The following is a 10,770-nucleotide window of genomic DNA, read 5'->3' on the forward strand; positions in this document are numbered from 1 at the left end:
AAACAGGAATGACTTGGATTCCTGAGTGCAACACAATAGAATTTTTTTTAATTACTACTATCTATTTATCTAGTGTGTGCATGTATGTATGCATGCACGCACACGTAGTGTGCCTGTGGAGAACGGGGACAGACTGTCGGAGTTCATTGTCTCCTTCCACTGTGAAGGTCCAAGGGTTTCAGCTCAGCTTGTCAGATTGGGTGGCAAGCTCTATCTATCTATCTATCTATCTATCTATCTATCTATCTATCTATCTATCTATCTATTATGTGTACAGCATTCCCTCCATGTGTGCTTGCATGCCAGAAGGGGGCTCCAGGTCTCATTACAGATGGCTGTGAGCCACCATGTGGTTGCTGGGAATTGAACTCAGGACCTCTGGAAGAGCAGTCAGTGCTCTTAACTGCTGAGCCATCTCTCCAGCCCCTGGTGGTGAGCATCTTTACCTGCCGAGCCATCTCTCCAGATCAAAAAAATTTTTTTGTAGTTAAAAAAATTATAGATTTTCTTATAACTATTTTCTTTCACTTCCTCCTTTCCTTCCCCTCTTCATCTCCCTATTCTTTTGTCTTCTTTCTTATGCCAGTCCGTTCTCCAGGCTGATGTTGGACTCAAGAGCCTCTTGCCTCAGCCTCCTGAGAGCCAAGATTTCAGGTGTAAGCCATGCTACCCGGCTTTTGTTTCTGCCTCCACTGTGATTGCTAGAACATCTTCAGATATGTGTGTAGTTCCCATGATGCTTTTATTGGCTAGTACCAACTCAGCGCCTGCTCGACCTTCGTACTACTAACATTCAAAGCTGGCTAACCAGTGGACGGGGCTACTCTGTGGCCTATAGAATGTTAAGCACCAGCCACTTCCCACGAGATGCAAGTCGCATTTTCCAGAAAATATGCAGAGAATACCAAATGGGAGAAATTGCTCCCGACTGAGAAGCACTGATCAAAGAAACTCCAAACAGGCTTGTCTAACCTACACTGATCATGGGCCACTGGCACCCAACAAAGTTGAAAGCTTACTTAAAGCCTCAGATTTCTTTGTGTGTTCAAAAAACATGAGTCCATTGCATAGTTGAACATAGATTTTGTGGTTGGCAGCATCAAGTGGCGGTGTAAAAGGTTGAACACACCTGAAAGATCCTGATTTTGGATCTTGGGGGTTACTGCTTCCTGGACCATAACAGGCTGCAGCTGAGGAGTAGCTAAATTTTACAGAAGAGCCATGTTGTTCTTTCTTAAATATGACCTATGTTAACTAATTCTTGTTGCCAGCTGAGGCCTTAGTGTTGGAGAATCCTGTCTGAGCATGAGATCTGGTTGAGTGAGCTACGTCTGTAAACGCAGCCAAGACGTTTGGTACTGTTGTCAGAGAGGTGGAATGACCCTCGAACTTCATGGATAGGAACCTAGGCTTTGGATCACCCGAGTCTGGCTGCAATCCTTGTTTTGCCATTTACCCTGTCTTGGAATTTAGGGGGCATTGTGTAAATGGCCTTGAATACCTTCCTCTGGGGCAATGAGGCTACTGCGGGGTCCCTTAGAGAGGTGACATAGTGAGTAGCAGAGTGATTGGTTTCAGAGTAAAGTTTCTTCAACTAAGACATCCCCTAGCTACTTCCCATCGCACCCCAGCTACTTTTAGTAAATTCGGAGTCACTTGAGCAGGTTGCAAGCGAGTGGTGTAGCCCAGGAAGATGAGGACACTCAGAAGGCTAGGAGGACTAAGAAGGCACAGCAGGAGCCCAAAGAGGGCTGCCCGTACTTGGTTGGGACAGGGGTTCTCTGTGTGGCTCTGGCTGTCCTGGAATTTGCTTTGTAGAGCAGGCTGGCCTCGAACTCACAGAGATCCACCTGCCTCTGCCTCCCAAGGGCTGGGATTAAAGGCGTGCGCCACCACTGCCTGGTGGTTGTGATCTTTTAAAATGTCATCAGAGTATGTCACCTCCCGCTCAGTATCACCTACAGGCTTCTCATCGCATCTTAAACCAAACGCCGGCTGCTTTCCCTGCTGCCACAGGGAGTATTGTGTATAAAACACATCATCCAACCCTCAGCATCTTTAAGATTGAAGGGACACAGTACTAGTATTTATTCCAGAATGGTCCAGGGAGCACCAGAGGTACAGTCACCTATTAGTACTTGCCCTATCTCCTTAGCTTTGTCCCAGCCTGTTCCTGCCTTGCTCCTGCAGCAACTCCAGCCTTCCTCCCCCTTGGTGCTCCATGCTTGTCTGTGAATCTGAGCCCCTGACTATGCTGGTGTTTTCTTCCTGGAGTCTTGCACATGTCAGCTCTTATCAGCTCTCACTCCGTCCAGGTCTTTGCCTAAGCGTCACATGCTTAGAGAGAACTCTCCTGACTGTGCCCGTAGCCACTAGCCTCCCATCGGTCTAGGCCTTCTACCTCTGCAAACCCTTTCCCACAGTAGCCGTCAATATAATTTACACAATATTATATATGGCTAGTTATTTACTGTCCACGTCCCATAAGAAGGTAAACTGAGTGACGACAGAAATATGCATCTTGTGTTTACTGCTGAAGTATACACCTGGGACATGTTTGGCAAGTGTGGTAGTTTGGATGGAATTGGCTCCTGTAAACTCATAGGCAGTGGCACTATTGGGAAGTGTGGCCTCGTTGAAGAGGGTGTGGCCTCGTTGAAGGAAGTGTGTCACTGTGGGGGCGGGCTGTGAGGTCTCTCTTGCTTAAGCTTTGCTCCGTGTCTCAGTCCACTTCCTGTTGCCTTCTGATCAAGATGTAGCCAGCACTGTGTCTGCCTGCACACTGCCATGCTCCCAGCTGTCGTGCTAGATGATGATAATGGAGTGAATCCCTGAAACTGTAAGCCACCACCCCAGTTAAATGCTCTCCTTTATGAGGGTTGCCATGGTCAGGGTGTGTCTTCACAGCAATAGAAACCCTAACTAAGACAGCAGGCAATAGGTGTGCAGTAACTACAGTAACTATGTGCTGTCAGAACACTTGTTTGAGGAGCTTGACTGGGGCGGTACCTAAGCTGGGGAAAGAGAAGAATGAAGTCTAACTAGGGTCTGTTGCTTTTACTTTGTTTTAAGATGGGAAGGCATTACAAACAGGCTTCATAGCCGGGCATGGTGAATCTCTATGAGCTGAGTTCCAGGCCAGCCAGGGTCGCATAGTGAGACCCTGTCTAAAAAACAAAAACAAACCAAACAAACAAACAAAAAAGTTGAGTGTGGTGGTGTATGCCTGTAATCCCAGTGCTGAGGATCCCTAGGTCTTGCTGATCAGCCCAAAGTTCTGAGGATATAGAAATAGGTGTGTCTAGGGAATGGGTCAGGGGGAAGAGGGACTGCAAGCAGCTCTGGGGCCAGCAGGAGCCTGCTGTTGGCTGAAGATGAAGAGCTCAGCTGCAAGCAGAGGGGTAAAGGTGTGGGGCGGTGGGTGCTTGGAGTGCCGGGCAGCCTCAGGCTAAGAGGATGGAGATGGGGAAAGGACGGCTATTCTCCCCACTTCCCTTGTGACTGAGCTCTGGCCCTGAGCAAGCTGGAGATATTCAGGGACGGGCTTCAGCTCTCACGGTACTTTCCTGATCCCTGAGGTCACGCTAGGTCAGTCCCATCTTCTCTCAGACCACCAAACAGATGTGGCCCAGGCTACTAGTGGTTAGCCACTCCATGTGCCATACACGGCACAGCTTTGCAGAGACCTCAGCTGGGCTGACCATGCAGCCTCTCACGCCATGGGGGTGGGGGATGGATGGGGGCGAGAGATGCTTTGACAGCAGCTGGTAAGTTAAGAATTGTGCAATAATTTACGTCTGCCTTGGGGACTGCTTTGGAACCCCATAAAAGCAGCAATTGTGTTAGACTTGGTTGCTGTCAACTCCCATCGTCTAGCCGAGTCTGGCACATAGCGTGTGTTTGGCACATGGTGGCTGAATGTGTAGTGATAAGACAGAAGCAGGAGAGTCCCTGAAGATCTCCACCTTCTCTGTGGAGGACGCCGTGCTGTGACCACTGGAAGACAGCACAGTTACGACCAGGACTGTCCCTTTGCCCATAGCGCCTTAGGGCCATATGGTCTCTTTGCAGTGCCTTGCTGCTTCCTTTGCATCTGAGGCCTTAAGAAGATCCACACAGGGGCAGGAATACCTACTGGTGCTCACAATGATGCTTCGCTTTCCCCACTTATAAAGCGGGCAAATGCTGAAGCTCTTATTGCTGTAGGCATGCAGGCACGAAACAAGGGTGACCCAGCACGGTGCCTGGTGTACGGAGGAGGGTACACCTTTGTCTCTACCCATCCTCTCCCTAAGTGGTTCGCTCACACCCTTGGCTTCACCTCTTACAGTCATTCTCAAGTCTTACCTCTTGTAAGGCCTGCCTGAGATGCAGGCCCATGTATCTTGCTGGATAGTCTTCATATGCCAAGCAATAGTTAGGGCCTTCTGGGGCTGCCCTGACCTCCCCAGACACTCTATGCCAAGGCCCAGATGTGGCTGCTTTCCTGCTCTATGGTGCAGCCTGAGAATGTTATGAGCTTCCTTGTCTCACCCCATGACCCCTGCTCATCTCAGGCCCTTCCTGACCACGCCCCGCCCGCCCTCCCGGGACCCATCAGCACTCACCCCCACCTCCGCAGCTGCCACCACAGCTGGTCATTGACGGAATGTGCAGCTGCCGGGAGCCACATGTGTGGAACAGGCGGTGCACAGCTTCCCCTGGGGCTGGTGGGGATGAGAGTGAGACCATCTGTCTTTGTCTATTTGTCTGTCTATAACATATACACATGAATAAAGGCACACACTCCCCGTTCCTTTTCTGCATAATGCGGGGGATGATACTGGCTTGATTCCCTTTTCTTAGCCCTGGACTACAGAGGTCATGATGGTCATGTTGTCTGGGAGAGGGCGCTTCCTGAGAGTGACCCACAGACCTGCTGCTGGATCCTTCCCCACTCCCCATTCCCATGCTGAAATAGCCTGAGTCCTGAAATGGCTGCTCAGAGCTGGAATGACCTTCAGAACCTCCCAGCTTTCCCAGGCCCTAAGGGACAGCCTTCCATGGAGGAAGCCAGAGGCTCCAGACACATTCCAGAGCCCCCTTGGCAGCACCCAGGGGCTCTGGACTAGTCTCAGCCTGGGGCAGTGCCAGCAACATCTGCCCTGGTTCCCACACTCTGGCCCCTCTGGAATCTCACAGATTTCTCTTCCATGTGTGCCTGATGTCAGCAGGACCAGGACACTGTGGGAGGCAGGGAAGAGCTGAGCTTCCTGAAGTTTGATGGCCATGGGTGTGGGGCAGGGATAGAGGGAGACCCTGGTCCTTGCTATGCTCATACATGAGGACAGGGTGGCTCATTCTCTGGCTCTTGGACCTAACTTGGTCCCAGAAAGCTGCTTAGCTCCTCTTAGACCTGGGCCTTCTCTGTAGCATGGGAGGAAAGTAAGTTCCCATCTATGGGCTATCTAGTCTGGTCCTTCTTTGTTTTTCAGATAGAATTTTGCTGTGTAGCTCGGCTGGCTTCAAACTTGTTATCCTTCCTCCTCAGCATCCCTAAGAGCTAGGATTATAGGTGTGCATCACCACAATAATTAAGTCTTACCACCATAATTAAATCTTTTTCTTTGAGGGGGAGTGATAGTGGTGGTGGTAGTAAAGGGAGCAGGGTCTCATGTCACCCAGGCTGAAGATGACCTCGAATTTATTATCCTCCTGCCTTCACCTCTCAAGTAATGAGATTATAGGTGTGTACCACTACACCTTGTTTTATGTGGATGATACAACCCAGGAATTTATGTATGCTAGTTAAGTATTCTATAAACTGAGCTACATCCCCAGATTCCTTCCTTCCTTCCTTTTTTCCTTCCTTTCATTTTTCATTTTATGGTGTGTGTGTGTGTGTGTGTGTGTGTGTGTGTGTGTACACAAGTGCGCACATGTTTGGAGGTCAAAGAACAGCGTGCAGTTGATTCTTTTCACCATACAAGTTCCAGGGATGAACTCAGGTCATTAGGCTTGGCAGCAGGTGCCTTTAACTGTTATGCCACCTTACTGGCCCCAAATTAAGTCATTGCTTAAAGCCCCAAAGCAGCCATTTCTGCCTTTTCCCACTAAGGTTAAATCAAAGTCCCACTGTGCAAATGGAGTTAAAACAGCCCAGAGCAGGAAAGTCAGTAGCAGAAACTAGGTTAGAATCCAGTCAAGGGCTCTTTTCTCTGCCTCCAAACTCTTTCTCTGATTCCTTTATATGGAGGCCCAATGGCGGTGAGAGCCAAGGCCTTGGGAGGTAGCTGATATGGCTGAAATTGGAGCCTACCAGGTCCTCTGTGTTGTCAGGGAAACCACGCTTCTCCTTCACTTCTTAGTGATGATGGAGGCTTTTAAGAACACACTGCCCAGTGCTGTGCTCTCCTGAGTGGAGACAGACATGGGTTAATGGTCCAGGAAGTCTATGCCACTTTAGCTCTTCTCGGAGACTGAGGCTGAGATTTCCTGGAGAACCAGCTTGGAAGGATAGGTGGGAGGGAGCAGAGAGGACCCTGAGACCATGGAGCAGCTTCCTGGAGATTAAACCTTCAGTCTTTGAGGGAAGCATGTAAAGATACAGGACTTTCCAAAGGGAAGTCCTTAGACAAGTTGAGTAGCTGAGAAAAGGCCAAGACCAGCCTAGCCACCTGGAAGAGACAGACACCGCCTGCCCGAGCTGTCTGGAGGGAGAGTCTAGCTCAGCTGCCTGGACCAGACCAGCTGCCTGGAGAGGCCAATCCCCCTGCTGAGCTGCCTGCAAGCTGTGCAGTCAGCTCCGGGTTCCCAGCTTTAGTGAACAGTCACCCTGGCTGGGGGGAGGAGGTTGGGGGAATGTTCTGAGTCATTTCTGTGTCTGTAAATCACCCCTCACCCCTAATCCCGTAACTACCCCTCACCCCTACTCCTGTAACTACCCTCACCCCTACTCCTGTAGGTACCCCCTCACCCCTACTCCTGTAAATACCCCCAGGAAAACTTACTAGTTCACCAAGCTGGACTCTGGCTGGGATCTGAACTGTTTGACCTGTCACTGGTTCCCAATTAGGAGTGAGTAGATGTTTGTTCCCATCTCCCTGGGAATTGTGGGACATGACATGGGGCTCTGTCCTTTGAAGGAGAGGGGAGAGGAAGGAGGAAGGAGTGTTACTTGTCTGGCCAGCCAGCTCCCAAATCATGACATGGAGACTTATTATTAATTATGAAAGTTCAGTCAGTAGCTTAGGCTTGTTTCTAACTAGCTCTTATAACTTAAATTAACCCATTTTTATTCATTAACTGTCTGCCTCGTGGCTTTATTGCCTCATCTCTGTATTGCCCATCCTGCTTGCTCTTCATATCTTGGCGGCTCCCTTCTTCCCAGTGCCCCCTCTGCCCCAAAAATCCTGCCTAGCTATTGGCCATTAAGCTTTTTATTAAGCCAATCAGTGACACATCTTCACAGTGTACAAAAAGATTATTCCACAACAAAAGAGGCCTGCAGAGTAAGAGCCACCATCAAGCCTCTGGTTCTAAGGGAGCCATGAGCAGGTCCAGAGTAGACAGGAGAATCTTAGTTCAGAAAGAGCCAAACATGGTACCTGGGGAGATGGCTGAGTGGATAAGCATTCTTGTGGTGTGTGTATGAGTTTCTTTCTTTTCTTTTTTGTTTTTGTTTTTGTTTTTTGGAGACAGGGTTTACTCTGTAGCTTTGGAGCCTGTCCTGGAACTAGCTCTTGTAGACCAGGCTGGTCTCAAACTCACAGAGATCTGCCTGTCTCTGCCTCCCGAGTGCTGGGATTCAAGGCATGTGCTACCACTGCCTACTCAAAGTTTCAACACTCAGCACCCAACATAAAAGCTGGGCAGAGTCCCACACACCCGTAACCCCAGTACTGGGGCTCTCTGGCTCTGCTCAGTGAGAGGCTCTGTCTCAGGGAATAAAGCAGTATCACAGAGGAGGACACTTGATGTCTTCCTCTGACCTTTGTACCCACTTACACATGTGTTTGCCCGCGCATGCGCAAGTGCACACACACACACACACACACACACACAGAGTTTGTTTTTCTTTTTTGTTTGTTTATTTTTTTTTTCAACGCAGGCTTTCTCTGTGTAGCTTTGGAGCCTGTCCTGGAACTCGCTCTGTAGACCAGGCTGGTCCCAAACTCACCAAGATCCGTCTGCTTCTGCCTCTTGAGTGCTGGGATTAAAGGTGTGCACTACCACTGCCCAGCTCACACAGTTATTTCTAAAAGAAAAAAAAACTAGAAAGAAATGCCTGGTATTTGTGCCCCCAGCACTCCCAGTCACTCCTGCAGTACTGAAGGAGAAAGGATCCGAAAAAGAATCCAGCTGCCCCTGGAAGCTGCGGGCTGAAGGTGTGACCCCTGCAGTCTGTGAGCAGTGACATTTCTAAAGCTGGCGCCCTGAAAGGGAGATCCCAGGGGCGTGCCCTCCTGGCAGCTGTGGAGGTCGGGGCTTTACAAGGTCACCCAGCAGGCAGGTGACAAGTTCACACCCCTGACTATACTATCTGTGGGAGGTGCTTTGTAGCACACAGCAGAACTTCCAAGACTTCCAAATGAAGATTCAGACAGCTGTAGTCTGCATGTTGGGCTCTCCCCACCCCCGATTGCTGTGGTGACACTCAGCAGTGGATAATATTAGGTTGTGTGGCCTATAGGAGGAAATTAGCTCATGAGGGTCTGCCCTTATGAATGCGGTCAGTGTCTGTGGAGAAGAAACCGGGGCAGCTTTGTCTCTTCTACCACACAGTGAGGTGGCCATCCATGAGAAAGAAAGGGCACTCAGCAGACACTCAGCTGGCCAGATGCCCGATCCTCAATTTCAGCCTCCAGGGTTTTGAGAAAGGTGGTTTTCTTTTTGTTGTTTGTTCAATTGTCTGTTTGTTTTTGAGATGGGGGTCTCTCTGTTTAGTCCTGGTCATCTTGGTACTTGCTACGTAGACCAGGCTGTCCTTAAACTCACAGAGATCATCCTGCTTCTGCCTCCCAAGTGCTGGGATTAAAGACATGCACTACCACAGCTGGTTTGAGAATTAAGCTTCTATTGTCTCTAGGCTCTAAGTTTCCGGGAGTTTGGTAGAACAACTGGAACAGCCCACCACATGCCACTTCACGGGGGATGGCTCTAAATGCGCAGTGACAGCTTGGTGTTCAGTTTCCTTTCTATACCAGACAATTGTTTTCCTTTTCTCTGCAAGATGTAAATAAAAAACTTCACTTGTATTTCCAAACTCAGGAAAAAAAAAGAGCGGGGTGAAGGCAGCCAATATTTTGTCTCTATACAGAGGGACCTGCTTCTCTCCAAAGTCCCCATAGGAAACCACTTCATGCACTTCTGCTCAGTCACTCAAATGAAGAGGCCGGTCCACTCCTCAGGTTTGGAGACACATAGTTCAAACTAACTTAATGACAGTTCAACATTTCTCTAGGTTTTAGAAATTATTTTTGAAGCCGGGTACCCACACCTTTAATCCCGGCACCCAGGAGGCAGAAGCAAGTGGAATTCAAGACAGCTCGCTCTATGTAGGTGGTTTCAGGCCAGCCAGGGCTACGTAACAAGAATCTGTCTTGAAAGAAAGAAATGGGGGAGGGAGAGGGAGGGAGGAAAGAAGGAAGGAAGGAAGGAAGGAAGGAAGGAAGGAAGGAAAGGAAGGAAGGAAGAAAAGGAAGGAAGAAAGAAAAGAAATAACGAAGGAAAGAATGAAGGAAGGGAAGGAGAGAGGGAGGAAGGGAGGGAGGGAGGAAAGAAAGAAAGAAAGAAAGAAAGAAAGAAAGAAAGAAAGAAAGAACCTGTTCTTAGTTGTTTATTTTCTGGGAGAGCCTTCAGATGTACCCCAGGCTGGTGTCAAATTTTGAAACTCCCTTTCTCAGCCTCTCCAGTTCAGGGAGTAAGGGCGTTCTCCATCACATCTGCAGTTCTTGAGTTTTATCTTTTAACATATGTATAAGGGACTAGAGAGATGGCTCAGCGGTTAAGAGTACTGACTAGAGGACCCCAGTTCAATTCCCAGTAACTACATAGTGGCTCACACTGTAACTCTAATCCCAGGAGACTCAATGCTCTCTTCTGGCCTCTTTGGGCACTGTATGCAAATGGTGCACAGACACACATGTAAAAGCGTAAGTCACAAACAATCCCACACCAGTTTGGAATTATGATTAATAGAATGATTATTTATTTAAAGGGGAAAATGCGGTTGTTTGTTTATTTTGTTTTTAAAAGCATGTAAGAGCGTCAGGACAGTGTAGCCCTTTAGAGACACCTGCGGTCGATTGATGAGATGCTTTGTGTATGTGTTTTGTTTGGTCTGCAGTTTTTGCTTTTTTCCTTCCTCTTTTCCTACTTCCATTCCTTTTTCTCCCCTCTCCTCCTACCTTCCTCCTCCCCTTCTTTGAGATGGGGACTGTCTGTGTAACTTAGGCTGGTTTGAAATTCTGGTTCTTCCTGCTGCCACCTCGAAAGCCAGGACTATAGGAGTACAGCACCACCCTGGATCCAGGTGACAAGCTGACATCCAGCCTTACCAATGGTTGTGAGTCATGAAATGGGTGCTAGGACTTGAACCTGGGTCCTCTGCAAGAACAGCGAGTGCTCTTAACCACAGAGCTATCTGTCCAGCCACATATATACATACATACATACATACATACACACATTATATATGTATACATACATACATATACATATACATATACATCATATACATGTGTATATATATATACACATATATATACACACACACACATATATATATTG

The sequence above is a fragment of the Arvicola amphibius genome, chromosome 6 (assembly GCF_903992535.2).
Source record: "Arvicola amphibius chromosome 6, mArvAmp1.2, whole genome shotgun sequence".
In the NCBI taxonomy this organism is placed as follows: Eukaryota; Metazoa; Chordata; class Mammalia; order Rodentia; family Cricetidae; genus Arvicola; species Arvicola amphibius.